Genomic DNA, 18,314 nt, shown 5'->3' on the forward strand with positions numbered 1-18,314 from the left:
ATGGAAGAAAGAATGAACTAATAGTCATTGTGCACTTGTTAAAATAAACCAGGTGATTTGCATAAGTAAGCATGTTTAATACTTACAACACTACAGTACAGATATTATATTATTTACAGAAGAAAAAAATTGAACATCAGAGAAATTCAAGAAATTGTCCAGAATCAGGTGAGATAGCCAAAAATATCAGAATTGGTTGCTGATCAGTCTGTATATCTATAAAGTACATGCTTTAAAAAAAACACACTTCCTATATGCTATGCCAATTATTTCCTATTTCTTGTAATATCAAGTTAAATCTGCTCAGCCTAGCATTATGATGATCCATTATCTGGTGTCTCTTTACTTAATCAATCTTCTTTTCACCGCTGTCCAACACAAAGCCTGTTTTTCAGTCATCAATCTACTCTAGACCTTATTTTATCCACTCTGGAGTCAGAAGGCCCAACCCTCTTTCATATAAATCCAAACCTAAATTCTCCATGACAACCTCTCCCTTTATTATAAATAAAATAAAATTCCCTGCTCCTTTGTGTTTTTACCTTATTTTCTGACTGCTGTTTTCTATGCCCTCTTTTATTGTGGTCTAACAATCACCTCTTCAGTCTGATCTGCCTGCTCTCCTTTCTTCTATAGCATCTTCTATAGCATTGATAAGGTGCTTCTATCTCTCACCACCTGCTTTGAAATAGGCTCCTTCTCTTCTAGATCTCGTATATACTACATAATTAGTTACCATATGGCCACAATATGTGTGCAATGCAGGGTGCAGAAGAGTAAGTAGAACTGACTTAGCACCTACTCTTATAAATATTTTAATTCTTTGAGGAAATGAAATACGCAGGTTGTTTATATATATGAAATAGAGAAAACATCCCTCATGAAGGCAGACTTTTATCTAAATGGGAAAACATAAGGAGAACTTTTTTGTTTTCCTTGTTACACACACATACACACACACACACATTATGGTACTTTATATGATAATGGATTATAGAAAGGAAAGAGGAAGGAGATGAAAAATCTTATACTTGGCAGAGTACATATTTTTCAAAAAGTTTCTTTCTTTTCACCAGTTCTGGTGGTGTTATATATTATCTTGCTGTATGTGTCTGACATTAACTTAAGGTTCTGAAAATGAGTATTTAATTAAACTACATCAAATTTAGGGAAAATCTTGCCTGGTAACTTGAGGAAATTAAAGATTTTTAACCCTCATGTTCATAATGGGGATCCCACAAAAAGTCAGGGCCTGGGATCTCATGATTTCACTGCCAAATTTAAGAATCATCAAATACTCTGTGGTTTCAGACACCATTCTTTTTCCCCAGTGAGTTACTATTTACATGGGGCAGTGTTAACTCATATTTTCCTATATTTAGCTGCATTCCAAAGAATTTCATAAGCATTTCCCTGAGCTCACTTTCCCATCCTCAGAGTGATGGCATGAAGCAAGAGGGGATTTTTGATGAATATACTAATATTTTGCATCTTGGAATGTAGATTGGGGTATTTTCATGGAGGGGTAAAAAAGGATTAAGAATGGTGGGAATGAAAGTGATTTCTTCTGGGAATCCTCACTATTGCTGATCATGTTCTCGCAGTGAATTAGTGATCTGTGCGCTGGGAGACACAGAAGTTTCTGTACTTGCATGCTTCTCTCTGTCCACCCTTTACTTTATCTGAACCTATATGCATCAATATCATATCGTATTTTACCTTCCCATTCACAAAGGGCTGCTTTTCCTATCTGCCTGCAGCAGTTGGACTATGAATGAAGATAAAAGTCACTAAAAGAAAGAAGGGGAAAGGAGCCAATTATTATTTTTTATAATCAATATCTTTTTCCTCACAATTGGGTCCGATAATATTAATTAGCTACTTGACCCAAAGATTCTTAAACTCAGGGTTCAACAACCTTGCAAAAAGAGCTAGTTTTCCTTGCTTCTGGTCTCCAGTATTCTGAGGATGTGCATAAACATGTGTCATCTTCAGGAGCAATGTGTGGGGTAGAGTCAGTGCAGCTCACCAGCCTCAGACAAACGAAGGTGCTTACCTACTAAAAACTTAACCACAGCTTCTCTGTCTTCCATGAGGAGCCATTTTCCTAGTTATACACATCTAGTCTTTCTTTCCTTAGGTGTTAACTACTGTAGATCTGGGTGTAAGTCAAAATTGACCCCTACTTCTACACATGAAATGATCTCATCTAAATCAGGCCCAAAACAGAACTAATCAACTCCAATTGGAATTTGGTTCTAAATCCAATATTTTACATTCTGCCATTGATATGCACTTATATTCCTATATCATCTAGATGTAGGAGATTTGTGTGTATTCTGTCATTTATCTTTTCCAGTAGAATGTTTTATAGAACCCAAGGCACTTCTTTAGGTATTTGTCTGATTTCTATTTTTCCCAAATAGTCATCTTTTAACAGAATTTAAAAGTCTGTGGAGTGAGGCTGTATCTTATACTTCTTTAAACTGCACTTCCCTAAATTAATACACTTTAAATTTGGTTTTGTTTGTTTAGTTTAGTTTTTACATCAGAGGAAGTCCATGCATTTTTATTGAATGAATGGAAAATTAATTGATTGACTAATTCTGAGTTGGAATGTTCAAGTAATGAACAACATAAGATGCACTTTTTGCCTTTTTTTGCAAAAAAAAAAGCTCTGGTTATAATCTGATAACAATAAATTTCCTCTTATATGACTCATATTTCAGGGGTAACTAATGAACCTAGGCACATAATAAGCATTTTGGACAACACAAGGCTATATTACATTCAGTCCTTGTCTTCCGTGAGCTTTCAATCTAGTTGTGAGTTCCTGGAAAATACTTAATTTTGACACTAGAGAAATCTTATGCTAGAAATTTCTGCCAGTACCAATTAAAGATATTTTCTCTCAAGTTTCCTGAAGCCAAATTATACAAGGTTTGCAAATTACTTGACTACAGCAATGAGATTGAGAGTAAACATTGCAAAGAAATCTCAAAATTACCAACCAAAGCATTTTTAAAAATCAAACATCTCTCCCTAGTGGCCCGAGGAGATATATCAGAAGTCAAAGGATAGAAAGCAGCATTCTTTACCTGACTCCATATATTTACTTGTCAGAACTGCTTAACCTTAGCTTTCCTGACAGCAAATGTGCTTGGACTGAAAAGGGAGAAATTATGTCAAAGCACTTCCCAAGGGCCAGGAAGTATTTGCTTTCCGAATGCAGGAGTCTTTGTATATCTGTGGCTAAAAGTGATGCTGAAGATATGCAGATTTGTAATTTCTAATTTTACAAAATATGACTTTGTTTTCTGTGCTAACAAGCAAGAAATTACTGACAGCATCAGATGCCTGGAACTTACTGGATCAATGAGATGGGACTTCTGGCTTTTCTGTTAGGCAAAGACCTGTTAAAGTTGAGCCATGGAAGCCCACCGAATCCATGAAACGTTAACATTGCCACTACAGCTTCATCTCTGCTATAGAAAACATGTAAAGTATTTTTAATACAGTTCCTAAACTTGTGGTAAGGAATTAAGCCCAAAATATCTTAGGAAGTCTTGGATTTTGATTTGCTGAACATTAAGAATACACCTTCTTGTCTTCCTTCCATAGGTTTGTATTATGATTCTATTTTAAAAATTCATAGCCTTGTCTCTACTCACGTGTTCCCAGAAATGGTTAGATGTGTACAATATGTTCACAGTTCTTTCTTTAATCTGGGGCTGCAGTGAACTAAAGGCAGAAGAAAGTAGGGTGAACACCAAACCAAGCAATAACTGGCCATCTGAATAATCCTTGCTGCTGGGGCCTAGTAAAGATAAATATTCATCTATCCAGCGCCTTCATTTCTGTAATGTCTTCCTGTCCAATTTGATAAATGCTTTCTTGCTGGTTTCTTGGCATCTCTTTGAATAAGGAATGTAAACTGAAAAGGCCTAGGAGACTAAAACTGGCACAAAACTCTATGATGAATAGTATCAGGAGACACAGAGGCTAGCTCAGTAGTCCCATATGCAGTGCCACAGTCTTTACCAGAGGACAAATGGATTAGCTGCCTGGGACAAGGCAGTTGAATAATTTCCAGATACATGAAAAAATAAGGGAAAAAAATAAGAATAAAACCAGGTCCAATTTTATGCAAATAGAAGTATGAAGTCAGATATTTATAGAAATTATATTAAAGACAACAATTTAAAATCTTAATGAACAGAACCATCAGTATATATTTAATCCTTAGATATTGTAAAAGGAAAACATAATGTGGGTTTCTCTAAGAACACTTTGAAATTTCGGAAGAAACTGCCAGCAAAATTAGACTGAAACTATTATTTAGTTATCTCTAATTTATACTATGTCATAAACTATTACTGTTTAAATATCTTAAGAAGCCTCTGGAAAATCATGTTCATTTTTCCAAGTAGGATACCACTAAAATAAGAAAACTTTCACTTGGTGCTATGGAGTCTGACTGGACTTTAGTTCAAATTTTATTCCCCAAAGAAGCCTTAAATTATATTTTTTAAGTTTCTATTTTTCTTTTCACATGTTGAAGAATTTTCCCAGACTATTATGTTCAGGTCTTTGATTGTAATATGGAAGCCATGCTCCCAGATAATTGAAGTAAATATTAATTCAGATCCACCCAGTAAGTGTGTAGTTTTGGTGACTCACCATCTTTTAGGCCTCTGAAAAGGCAATCATAAAATGTGTTGTGACAGATAAAGGTGAGAAATCAGAGACAGCACTCATATTGGAATAGTTTACCATTGAGGCTCACTAGAAAAGAGTAGTGTTGAATTTTGTGGCAGTATTCATAGACTAGGGTATGTTATTTACATTTGGGGGATTAAACTAAGGACATTCACTAGTAGTTGTTCAGTTTTTCTCCTTGCAAACTTTTGGTCTGAACAGAGGCAGCTCATCACACCTAGTTGTAAGAAAGTCCCAGTAACCATGAGCCCAGTAAAAAATTGTTTCCAGTGCTAACAAGCAAGAAATTACTGACAGTATCAGATGCCTGGAACTTATTGGATCAATGAGAGGGACTTCCGGCTTTTCTGTTAGGCAAAGATCTGTTAAAGTTGAGCCATGGAAGCCCACCAAATTCATGAAACATTAACATTGCCACTACAGCTTCATCTCTGCTATAGAAAACATGTAAAGTATTTTTCATACAGTTCCTAACTTGTGGTAAGGAATTAAGCCCAAAATATCTTAGGAAGTCTTGCATTTTGATTTGCTAAGCATTAGGAATGCACTTTCTTGTCTTCCTTCCATAGATTTGCATCATGATTTTATTTTAAAAATTCATAGCATTGTCTCTACTCACACGTTCCCAGAAATGATTAGATGTATACAATATGTTCACAGTCCTTTCTTTAATCTGGGGACTGCAGCGAACTAAAGGCAGTTAAAAAAAATTGAGAATATAGGCTATAAAGCCAAGATGGCTGTTGCATCGGGATACAAACAACGGTATGTGCCACAATGAGAAAAGGCTAGAACTAACTACAATTTAATGGTGAACATGCTTATGTATAATGCTTATTATTATTCTTGAAAAATAAACTTTTCTAAATGTTCCTGGTATATTGAAATTATGTCAACCTTTTATTCCCTAGGAGAAAGGTATTCTCAGTTAAAATTTCCTGAGTTTTTATGCATTTTTAAGAATCCTGCATAATGTATTATCTTATCTCAGACATTACAATGAATAGTTCTCTATGTGATAAAATTTTAACTAGCAAACTCATTTGCCTGCTCAAAATATTTGCCCTTATAGCTAATGATAATATTTTATTAAGTTTCAATTGGACTCTAAACGTAGTCTATTGTTATTTTGCTTATTGTTTGTAAAAAGAGTTATACACACTATGTGAGGATTATGTATTAGTGCATGAACATTTAGAGGGGACTCCAACTTTGGTGGAGTCAAGAACACATGAACACTTATGAAAAGATTCTTTTGGCCAAACTGGGTGTGATAATTTCTTAAAAATGTTGCTTCCTGGAGGCAAGGAAACTAAAATTGGACTGTGGCTTATATTTATTAATTTTAATCCTAAATATAATTAAGTTGCCAATAAGAAGGCATTTGATATAAATGCTCATTTGTGTATACCATATGAGCTGTATCAGAAATATACTGGTGAATAAAAATTATGACTCCAGCCTTCAAAAATCTTGTAAGCTAGCTTCATTTTTTTCTATAAAATAGGCATCAAAAAATCCATAGTTATTCTGACTACATATTTACATTTTAATAGCCATGGTTGTGAACAACGCCAACAAGGAAAGCTAAGAGAAGTGCACCCTTTTACAGTATTTCAGAAAAAAGAAGGTTTGGATCCAGTACAACATAATGCATATATAGAGTGGGCATCAACTTCATTAGGAATGTGGTTGGCTGTAGAATGAGCACAAAATAGGAACAATGTCCAGAGCACACCTAGTACCTGGTAGGAGACAGGTACTGATCTGGTTGATTTCATGTAATTCTTTCCCACAGAATCGCTTTGCTTCAGTGTAAAGTATTACTTGCATATTGGTGTGAAACAAATCACCCCAAAACAGTAGCTTGAAAAAACAAACATCTATTATCTCACAATTCCACTGATTCAAGAATCAGGATATATCTAAACTGGGTATCTCTAGCTCAGGCTCTCTCACAGTGGCAATTAAAGTGTTGGCTGGGACTATAGTCATTTCGAGGCTCCTCTGAGAGACAATCTGCTTTCAGGCTCACTCATATGGCTGCTGACCAGCCTCTAGTCCTTCTGGCTCTTGACTGAGACATCAGCTCCTTGCCGTGTGGGCCTTTGCATAGTACAGCTTCCAATACGGCAAGTGGCTTTCCTCAGAGTGAGTGGGTAAAAGAGAAAGAGAGGGAGTACCACACATGGGAGACAGCTTCTCTTTGTTCCGTTATTTTGGAAGTGACATTACATCCTTTCACCATTTTCCATTCATTTGAAGGGCATTAAACCAACACACAAGAAGGGATTACACAAGGGCCCAAAGGGACAAATACCAGTAGATAAAGAATCTTTGAGGATCACCTGAGAGACTGCCTACCATACTTTGTGAGGCGATCTGACACGGATAAATACACATGGACTCTTTAATGGTCCCTCAGACTTAAGTTGGGACCTGAGCCCTGAAACTTTCTACCTATCTGAACATGGACATGTCTCTCTATTCTCTGTCGTAAAGGTAAATAAATGAATGCTAGTACGATCTACTGTCCCTCAGTTCACATATATAGAATGGGCAAAATAACTTGTAACTCTAAGGGCTGCAGTTAGGATTCAATAGTGCTTAACAAGTAGGAGGCAGCAAATATTCCACTGTCCCTAATAAAAGTAACAAATTTGTTTGTAAATTTATGAAAAAGAATTGTGCATGGTGACCTATGAACTTCCTAGGTTCAGCATTAGTGCCCTCTTGCAGAATAACAAACATATTTAACATATTTATGTCTTCACAACTCAGTAAAAGTGGTGGTTATTTTGGACTACCTTCTGTCAGAAGTAGAATATTGTGACCCAACTGAAAGGAGATATTTTTTCTAAGTTTTTTTTAAGTTTTTTTTTTCTCTCTCTCTTCCTGGTACTTGAGTTCAGCCAAGATACAGCAATTTCTCATTATTCCCAGTTAATAGTTAGACCTCGAAATGATCTACTTTGTACTTGGCACTGACAATTCAACTACAGTGTTTTGATAATTTCTAGGTGTTATGTTTTAGAAGGGGGCATGGACAATTGTGAATATGTTCAGAAAGAATAATCAGATTGATGAGTGCATTCTAAAACCTGCAACATGTCATATGAAAAGATAAACTCCCAAAAAGAGAATGTTTAACCCAGAGGTAGAGTGGAGAGAGAAGGCTTCAAATCTTAGTTCTACCTCCCACTAGGTGACTGATAGGGTTTGGCTCTGTGTCCTCACCCAAATCTCACCTTGAATTGTAATAATCCCCGTATGTTAAAGGAAGGACCAGGTGGAGGTAATTGAATCATGGAGGCGGTTTCCTTCATGCTGTTCTCGTGATGGTGAGTGAGTTCTCACAAGATCTGATACTTTTATAAGTATCTGGCACTTCCCCTGCTTGCACTCATTTTCTCTCCTGCTGCCTTGTGAAGATGTGCCTTCCACTATGATTGTAAGTTTCCTGAGGCCTCCCCAGCCATGTGGAACTGTGAATTATTTATACCTGTTTCCTTTATAAATTACACAGTGTTGGGCAGTTCTGTTATAGCAGTGTGAGAATGGACTAAAAGAGTGACCTTAAAAAATGCTCATTTTATATCTGAGATTTAGTTATGAATCTGTAAACTTAACAATAATTATTATATATTATAGGTCTTTGAACAAGTTACTTTGCATATGGTATCAATAATCCTAAGGATGGTTATTTTTATTTTTACACATTAGGTGGCAATAAGTTTCAAACCCTCTGCTGAAGAGTTTCTCTTCAATATTTTTGTTGGCACCTAAACAAGCTGGCACAGAGTATCTTTTCTAAGTGAAGTTACTGCCTATGTTAGTGATCAAAGTTGTCAGGATCTCACTTTTATTTGGATCATAATGCATTTAAAGTTGAATTTGAAAATGAGTACCCAGAGTGGGCTTTTAAAGTCCCAAGGCAATGAAATATGATTCGTAGAATTCATCTTTTTTTCTTCACAATCTGTGTAAGTGAACTTAAAGTCCAGAGGAAAAATATAAAGATCACAGTAGAGATGCTGAAACAAAATCAGATATTGTTTTTTTCATAGCCAATATTAGAAAACTATGAGAAATATTTTTTTTGGTAGAATCTTGAAAAGGCTACCTAATCTCTTTGAATAACAGAATTTTTTTCCTATGAAATAAATTGCAGTAGATAGTTCCTTTTGTGTCATATATCGAGAGCTCCATAAATAGACTCAAAATTACTGCATGAGTTGGAAATGATAAATTTATAGGCTTCTTTAGATTTTACTTCCTGCATTCACATAATTTAGGTGAAATTAAATGTCACCTTTTTGACTTATTAAATGTAGTGTTCACCTAGTATTGCTGAGGTTCTACAGGGTTTATTCCATCAGGACTTGAGTGGAAGACATTGTAAATATCAGTTTGCAAATACAGAACTTTGGCTATAAATATGATTACAAAGTTTATTATATATTTTTTAAATTATACAACATTTGCTATATTAATGGATATTTTTAATATTCTTTACAAATAAACAGTGAGGTAGAGCTACATGAATGAAATAAAAATAAAGAGAAAAAATATTAGGGAAAATATGATAAATATAGAAGGCAGATAAGCGGATTCAGGCCATTCATAATTGGAATCGCCAATTTAAAAAACTCTAAAATCCTAAAATTTATAAAGAGAACCCATAATTATAATTATAATTAAAGACATATATTTTTAGAACTAAATACTTGAGCTAAATATAACAAATGCACAATGAATGTAAAAAAATAATCCAGAATGGTTAATATTAAGACGTCATTGGACTTGAAGGGTAAAGAAAGAATGCTTCATGAAGCAGTAAAATAAATAATAACCTATAATAGGTAATGTGTCAGCCTGGCCCTGATTTCCTCCACAGCAACATTGGCTGCTATTCAATTGAATAACATTTAAGAAATTCAATACTGGAAGATGTCACTCAAGAATTTTATATCCAGCCAAACTATCCTGCAAGTTGTAAAAAAACTAAACAATTTTTACAGCAAAAATTCCCTTGAGAATTTTTGAGAAAACTGCCAGTGTCAAGTTTGGCTCACAAAGAGATGAAAGAAGGAACCACAAAAAATGACTGAGTACTGTATACATTTAAATGTTTAACTAAATCTAAGATACATAGCAAAAAATTTATATACTGTCTATTTTGTACTAGGGACTGTTTTAAATTCTTGACATATATTAACTGTAGAGACTAGGGTTACAGATGAGAATGTAAATGAGATATGCCTTCATAATTTATACATTAGCCTCACAACTTAAAAGTAGAATTTAGAAAAATTTCCTGTTTACTTCACGTAAACAGAAGGGACCAAATTATTTCATTTCAGACTAAAATAAATCAAGGGATAAAAGGATAAGTTCATGTAACCATAGAAAAGTAAATAATAAGAAAGAAAATATATCAACTAAATTTGAGTGACCAAAAAATCCAGGAAATATGGTAATGTTAAAGTGATTGTGATAAAGAATTATGGATAAAGTGTTTAAAATATAGGGCTGCAAATAAGATATACAATACTAAAAATAATCATTAGAATAAAAATGTTAAAAAATTATCTTTTTTTTTTTTGAGACAGAGTTTCACTCTTGTTGCCCAGGCTAGAGTGCAATGGCATGATTCCAGCTCACTGCAACGTCCGCCTCCTGGGTTCAAGTGATTCTCCTGACTCAGCCTCCTGAGTAGCTGGGATTACAGGCCTGTGCCACCATGCCTGGCTAATTTTTGCATTTTTAGTAGAGACAGGGTTTCACCGTGTTGGCCAGGCTGGTCTAGAACTCCTGACCTCAGGTGATTCGCCCACCTCAGTCTACCAAAGTGCTGGTATTACAGGTGTGAGCCACAATGCCTGGCCAAAAAATTATCTTAATGATTACATATATAAACAGCAAACAAATGAAAAAGACTAAATGCCAAAAGACTTAAAAGCTTAAAAACAGAAAACACAACAAAACATAAAATACAGTCAGAACTAAGACTGGATATACATATATATGCCATATTAATAAATAAAAATGACTTAAAAGAAAAAAGGTTTATTAAAAGAAAAGTATTTTCATATTGGGTTGCAAATAAAAACCTAACTCTGTTCTGTATACATAAGACACATCTAATACCTAAAAAAAGTGTATAGAATGTATATATGTGTATATATAACATATACCAGGGAAATGAAAAACAAAAACAAAAGCAAGTATTTTACGGTATCTGAAAAGGCAACACAACTTGTTGCAGAACAACCCTTGATTTGAGAACAACTGCAAAAGTAGGAAACACACACACATAATCTGTTTGGTCTGCTTTTAAGACACTGGAGAGCTAAGCGTAGAGACCTGAGAGAGCATTGAAGATACTAGAGAGAAGGGTGACAAAGAGAGAAAAGCCAATATTCTGCACCACTTTTCTACTTGACTTTTGTCAGTTTAGAAGCAGCAACTGAGAGGCTGAGAAACTGAGCAAAGTTTCCAGCAGTCATTTCAGAATATGGAAACCATAAAGGTCTGACATACAACTCAGGCTTTTGGATGAGACTTTTAATGGGCTGCACTCTAGGGGTAAGGGAGGACCACAAATAGATCAGTCATCATAAAGAATGAAACCAGCCAGGTGCGGTGGCTCACACTTGTAATCCCAGCACTTTGGAAGGCCAAGCCAGGTGGATCACTTAAGGCCAGGAGTTCGAGACCTACCTGGGCAACATGACAAAACCTTATCTCTACTAAAAATACAAAAATTAGCTGGGTGTGCTGGCACACACCTGTAATCCCTGCTACTCAGGAGGCCGAGGGATGAGAATCACTTGAACCTGGGAAGCGGGGGGGTGCACTGAGCCAAGATTGTGCCACTGCACTCCAGCCTGGGCAACAGAGTGAGACTCAGTTTCGAAAGAAAAAAGAATGAAAGCTAGTTAGAGATGGTTCAGTTCCAAGTTGGATTAAGGTGATGTTCCTTTAGCTTATCTGCCTAAAACAAAATAAATCCTCTCTTCAAGACAATAACATCTTGAGAACTTCAAATTACCTTCACAATTTTTTATTTTAAAAGTCTGTGATTCAGTCAAAAAATTACCAGGCATATATGGAGACAGAATACGTGACAAAAAAGCAAAGGGGAAAAATACCCAATAGAAACAGAATCACAGGAGATGCCAATAATATTGGAGCGATCAGATGAAAATAAGAATTTATTTTCCTTGGACTTCTGAGTAGAATTTAAAACGTTACATAAACCCTACACATACAAAGTTTATAGCTAAGAAAAAAATTACAAAAATACTTTTGAAAAGGCATCATATAGGTTTAGAAGCTATGAGGACTGAATGGGCCTAAATTACAGAGAGGAGAAACATTCAGTGGTGAGTAGATAAATAGCAATTTTTTTTTTACATGGAGGAATTTGCCAATTATTGACGTGAGCTGAAGTTTGTGGCTTGGCCCAGACAGAGAGCAGCAGCTGAAAGATGTAGAAACCAATGTAGACTTTAGCAGTCACTTGGGAATAGAAAGATTATATTGAGGGCTTGAGGGCCATAGATACACAGCCATTTTCCGTAAAAGACATTTGCTATATTCTATGACTGTGTAAGAAGCTGAAATCTAAACTAAAAGCTTTTGAAATCGAAAGTGAAACCTATTAAAGTCTCATAGTAATTAGGAAACAAAGACCTGAAAACAGAAAAGGCAAGAAACAAAAGCCTAGAGAGTATGGTATATTGGCACGGAGGATCTGTAGACTCTTTTCACTAGCCAACTCTGATTGTAGGTAAAAGTTGAGAAACCAGGAGCAGACCAACACTGCTGGGGTAAAATCATTGGATAAGTTTGAGCAGTAGGGTATTTATATATTTCCAAAGTATCTCCCCACATATTGTTTAGTAGTTACAAGGGGAAAAATATTGTAAAATGAAAATATCTGACAGACTCCATCTTAACAAAATGATTAAAGTTATCATCAGCAGAGCAAATAAATATTGTGTGCCTTTTGAAATAATATGCTAAGAAGGACACAGCACATATATTGTATAGTATAGTACATATGTTGTATAGTATATATCTATATATATATATGGGGAGAGAGATAATAGTATTCTTGCAAGAATAGTCATAAACTAAATCTTGTCATGAAGAAATTAGCAGACAATCCAAATTGAGAGACTTTCTACAAAACACATTTGGCACGTACCCTTTAAAAAAAAGTCATTTCATGAAAGACCAAGAAAGACTAAGAAACTTATAGCTTAGAAGAGATTAAAGACATATGACAAGTAAATACATGCATGATTCTGCATCATCAGAAAAAAACAGAAAATCATCAATCAGAAAAAATATGCTGCAAGGACAGCACTAAAACAATGGAAGAAATAATCTTGTGTTAATGTTTAAATTTTTGAAATTAATAGTTGTGCCATGCTTTAGGTAATAAGGTCCTTTTTCTTAGAAAATGTACACTGAAGTATTTGAGGGTTAAAAGTCATGATGTCAAAGACTCTCAAATGCTTTAGTTGATATGAAATGTATGTGTGTTTTTTTATTATGTGTGTGTAGGAAAGAAAGTGTGGTCACTTTGGGTGTATATACATGGGAGTTTATTGTATCATTGCCAGATTTTCCTGCCAGTTTAAATATTTTTCAATAGAAGTTAAAAAAAAAGTATGAGAAAACATTGGAGAGCCATGTTATAAGAACAGAAGCAAACAAGAAGTAGCTTGAGTTTTGCCATTTAAGTGAGATTGTACTTATTTTGGTAACCAAGGTCATCACTAACAGGAAAATAGTGATTTCTCTATAAGATCTGCTTTTTTTTTTTTTTTTTTTTTTTTTTTTTTCGAGACAGAGCCTCACTCTGTTGCCCAGGCTAGAGTACAGTGGCGTGATCTTGGCTCACTGCAACCTCCACTTCCTGGGTTCGGGCATTTCTCCTGTCTCAGCCTCCCTAGTAGCTGGGATTACAGGTGCCCGCCACCACGCCTGCTAATTTTTGTATTTTTAGTAGGGATGTGGTTTCACCATACTGACCTGGCTGGTCTCGAACTCCTTACCTCAAGTGATCTACCCGCCTCATCCTCCCAAAGTGCTAAGATTACAGGTGTGAGCCACCACACCTGGCCTAAGATCTGCTGTTACATAAGAAATCTTAAAAGATATTCAGGCAGTAGAAATATGGTACTCAACAAAAACTTACAACTACACAAAGAAATAAGGAGTGCTGGAAAATAAATAAATGAAAGTAAAAATAAAACTATTTAGGTTATCTTTCTTATTTTTAATTGCTCTAAGACTTAATTGACTCTCTAAAATAGAGGTTAGCAAGCCTTTCCATAAAGGATCAGATAGCAAATACTTTGTTTTGTAAGCCAAATGAACTTTGCTGCAATTACTAAATTTCAACATTGTAGTGCTAAAGCAGCCATAGATAATGCATAACAAATAAGTGTGGCTATGTTTTAATAAAGGTCATCATGGCGTGTAATTTCATCATACTGATCTCTTTTTGGCTTCACTAAGATGACGTACTCTCTTACTTCTTCATGTGTTTGCTCCTGTATTTTTTTCAAGACTTAATTCAGAAATTATCTCTTTCAAGACTCTTTCCCAAACCTTTTATTCCTCACAGGCAAAATGGAATCGCATTTTTATGATCCAATAGGAACTTATGCCTCCTGGTTTTATCTCTGACTTGATTTGTGAACTTTGGAAGTTATTTAATATCCCTAAATTTCAGTTTTCTCACCTGTAAGATCATAATAGTACCTATATTACAGGGCTGTTGTGATAATGCATCTGAATTACTTAACACAGAACTTGACCCACAGAAAACATTCAAAACATGTAAATGATATCTAATAATATTGTGATGATGATTATTATTCCTCTGTCATACTACTTTCTGATGCACAATATTGGTCAACATAAAATATGCTTGGTTCTTGGTTAGATATTATGTAAAGGAAAAGTTATAACAATGTGATTAGGAATATTTGGATTTGTATTTTAATAGCAGTAAAAGGTACTAAATCAGAAGAACATGTCTTGGTCAGTAATATATATGAATATGCAGGGAAGATAAGAGAGAATAAACATTATGATACCTGTAATTTTTTGAACACCAAAGCAAAGTAAGCCAAGAACACAGCTGTAAGGGGATCAAGCAGACTGGAGGCAAAATTAGCTGTTGAGCTATAATCCCTGACCATGCTGGACACAGGGCTCTGTTCACACAGAGAGGGAAAGCAATTAGCAATGGAACAGCATATGGTTTGGCTAATAGCACCTCAAGAAAAAAACTAGATTAAAATATAGAAGGTATATCGAGTAGAGGAGATGGCAGGTGGGTGGTGAATAGAAATGAACAACAAAATGCATGCTTGGGAATATCTTGGGTGTGCACGTGCCTGTTTTTCCTTTCACTGGTATGTTTAGGATTTGCATAAATAAAATGAACGTGGGGGTACATGTTGCCTCATCTTTTAGTTGCTCTGCTTTGAAAGAAAAGTAAATTCCTGGATCAAAAGATGGCAGTTAGGGAAACTTAAATAAGTTGGTTTGGATAAAATTAAAGGAGGCAGCCCTGTGATCGTTTCTTTCCCCAAAGAGGATTTAAGCCTGCCCCTAGGACACAGGACACAGAGTCATTATTTTAAATATTATATTGAATTATGTAATGTCTAAATTTTTAATCAAATAATTCATGCACATAATTATTAACAGTATCAGAGGATTCTTTTGAAATCAGTGTCCTCTGCATTGCTCTTCTCTAAATTGCTTAGAAGGAGTATTAATACTTTCAGTTATATCTTCTGGCATTAGCCATAATTTCTTCACTTTTCAAAACCTAAGTAACATGGCTGTATTTCTTTCCCTTGATTTATTAATTATAAATATATAATAAATTTATTATTTTGAAAAAGAAGGTAAACTTGTTCATGCCAACTCTCATCTTCAAATACATAGTATATCTTATATTGTATGTACTTTATCATAATTATTAGTTGATGATGTAGTTTCATTACAGTGAATATATAAATATTGTTTGCTAAATAAGAAAGCAGTGTAATATGTTGCATTTCCTGTCTTTTGAAACCTCATTGTTTTCTCTAGAGTTAATTATTGTCTCAGTTTTTTCACTTATATAATTTCTTCTATTTACAAATGTTAACAAATATTCTATCAGATCTTTCATTATCTTGCAGTACCAAATGTTGCTGTGGAAAAATATGATGTTATTCTGATTGCTCCTTCCTATGAAGTGTTTTTCTCTCTAGAAGTTAGTGAATCCTCTCTCTATCACTGGTATTATGATAATGCATAATAGTGTGCATTGGTGTGGTACCTTTTTGTATTTCCTGTGCCAGTAGAAACTAGAAATTATTGCTGATTTGTTTAAGTTCCCTATAGATTCTGGCTATTAAGCCTTTGTTGGATGCATAGTTTGCAAATGTCTTCTCTTGTTCTGCAGGTTGTCTGTTTACTCTGTTGATAGTGTCTTTTTTTTCTGTGCTGAAGCTTCTTAGTTTAATTAGGTCCCACATGTCTATTTGTGTTTTTGTTACAACTGCTTTTGGGGACTTAGCCAAAAATTCTTTGCCAAGGCCAGTATCAAGAAGGGTATTTCCTAATTTGTCTTCTAGAATTTTACAGTTTGAGGTTTTACATTTAAATCTTTCATCCATTTTGAGTTAATTTTTGGCTGTTTCCGTGCCTAGCACAGCCATGGCTCCTGGTCCCAAGAAGCATCTGAAATGGGTGGCAGCTCCAAAGTACTGGATGCTGGATACATTGACCAGTGTGTTTGCTCTTCGTCAATCCACCAGTCCTCACAAGCTTAAATTGTGTCTCCCCCTCATCATTTTCCTAAGGAACAGACTTAAGTATGCCCTGAGAAGAAATGAAAGAGTTGCATGCAGCAGTTCATTAAGATAGACGGCAAGGTCCGAACTGATATAATCTACCCTGCTAGATGTATGGATGTCATCAGCATTGACAAGGGAGACAATTTCTCTCTGATCTATGACACCAAGGGTTGCTTTGATGTACATCGTATTACACCTGAGGAGGTCAAGTACAAGTTATGCAAAGTGAGAAAAATCTTAGTGGGCACAAAAGGAATCCCTCAACTGGTGACTCATGATGCTCATACCATCTGCTACCCTGATCCCCTCATCGAGGTTAATGAAATCATTCAGATTGACCTGGAGACTGGCAAGATACTGATTTCATCAAGCTTGATGCTGGTAACCAGTGTATGGTGACTGAAGGTGCTAACTTGGGAAGAATTGGTGTGATCACCAACAGAGAGAGGCACCCTGGATATTTTGCCATGGTTCACGTGAAAGACGCCAATGGCAACAGCGTTGCCACCTGGCTTTCCAACATTTTTTGTTATTGGCAAGGGCAACAAACCATGGCACAAACCATGGCAACAAACCAAGGGCAACAAACCTTCCCCAAGGAAAGGGTGTCCACCTCACCTTTGCTAAAGACAGAGACAAGAGACTGGTGGCTAAACAGAACAGTGTGTGAAATGGTCTCTGGGTGACATGTTATATCTTTGTACATAATTTAAAATAATTCGGCATGATTAAAAAAAACTTGTGTACAGTGAAAAGTAGGGGTCCAGCGTCAGTCTTCAGCATATGACTAGCCAGTTTTCCCAGCACCATTTATTGAATAGGGCATACTTTCCCCATTGCTTGTTTTTGTCAGCCTTGTTGAAGATCAGATTGTTGTAAAATAACCCCATTTAAAAATGAGAGAAGGGGACAAACAGATATTCTCAAAAGAAGACATATAAGCAGCCAACAAATATGAAAAAATGCTTATCACCACCAATCATTAGAGAAATGCAAATCAAAACTACAATGAGATATCATCTCACATCAGTCAGAATGGCTATTACTAAAAAGTCAAAAAACAACAGATGCTGGTGAGCTATGGAAGAAAGAGAATGCTTATACACTATTGGCGGGAATGTGAATTGGTCCAGCCACTATAGAAAGCAGTCTAGAGATTACTCAAAGACCTTAACACAGAACTACCATTAGACCCAGAAATCCCATTACTGGGTATATACCCAAGGGAAAATAAATCATTCTGCCCAAAAGACACATGCATTTGTATGTTCATTGCCATGCTATTCACAATAACGAAGACATGGAATCAACTCAGGTGCCCATCAATGGTAGATTAATTTTTTAAAAAATGTTGTACGTATACCATGGAATACTACACAGCCATTAAAAGAATAAAGCCATGTCCTTTGCAGCAACATAGATGCAGTTGCAAGACATAATCCTAAGTGAGTTAATGAAGGAACAGAAATATCACATGTTCTCACTTGTATTTAGGAGCTAAACATTAAGCACACATTTACATAAATATGGGATCAATAGATACTGTGGACTACTAGAAGTGGGAGGGAGGAAGGAGGGCGTGGATTGAAAAACTACCTATTGGGTACTATGCTTACTACCTGGGTGATGGGATCTTTACCCCAAACCTCAGCATTGTGCAATATCCCCATGTAACAAACCTGCATATATACCCCCTGTATCTTAAATAAAAGC

At 35.5% G+C, this 18,314-nt stretch overlaps 1 pseudogene; it reads left to right on the plus strand.

Moving 5' to 3' along the window:
• Positions 1 to 15,961: 15,961 nt before the first annotated feature.
• On the plus strand, positions 15,962 to 18,090 carry LOC100456365 (small ribosomal subunit protein eS4, X isoform-like; annotated as a pseudogene).
• The last annotated feature ends 224 nt before the right edge of the window (positions 18,091 to 18,314 follow it).

This window comes from Pongo abelii, chromosome 5, assembly GCF_028885655.2.
Source record: "Pongo abelii isolate AG06213 chromosome 5, NHGRI_mPonAbe1-v2.0_pri, whole genome shotgun sequence".
Lineage (NCBI taxonomy): Eukaryota > Metazoa > Chordata > Mammalia > Primates > Hominidae > Pongo > Pongo abelii.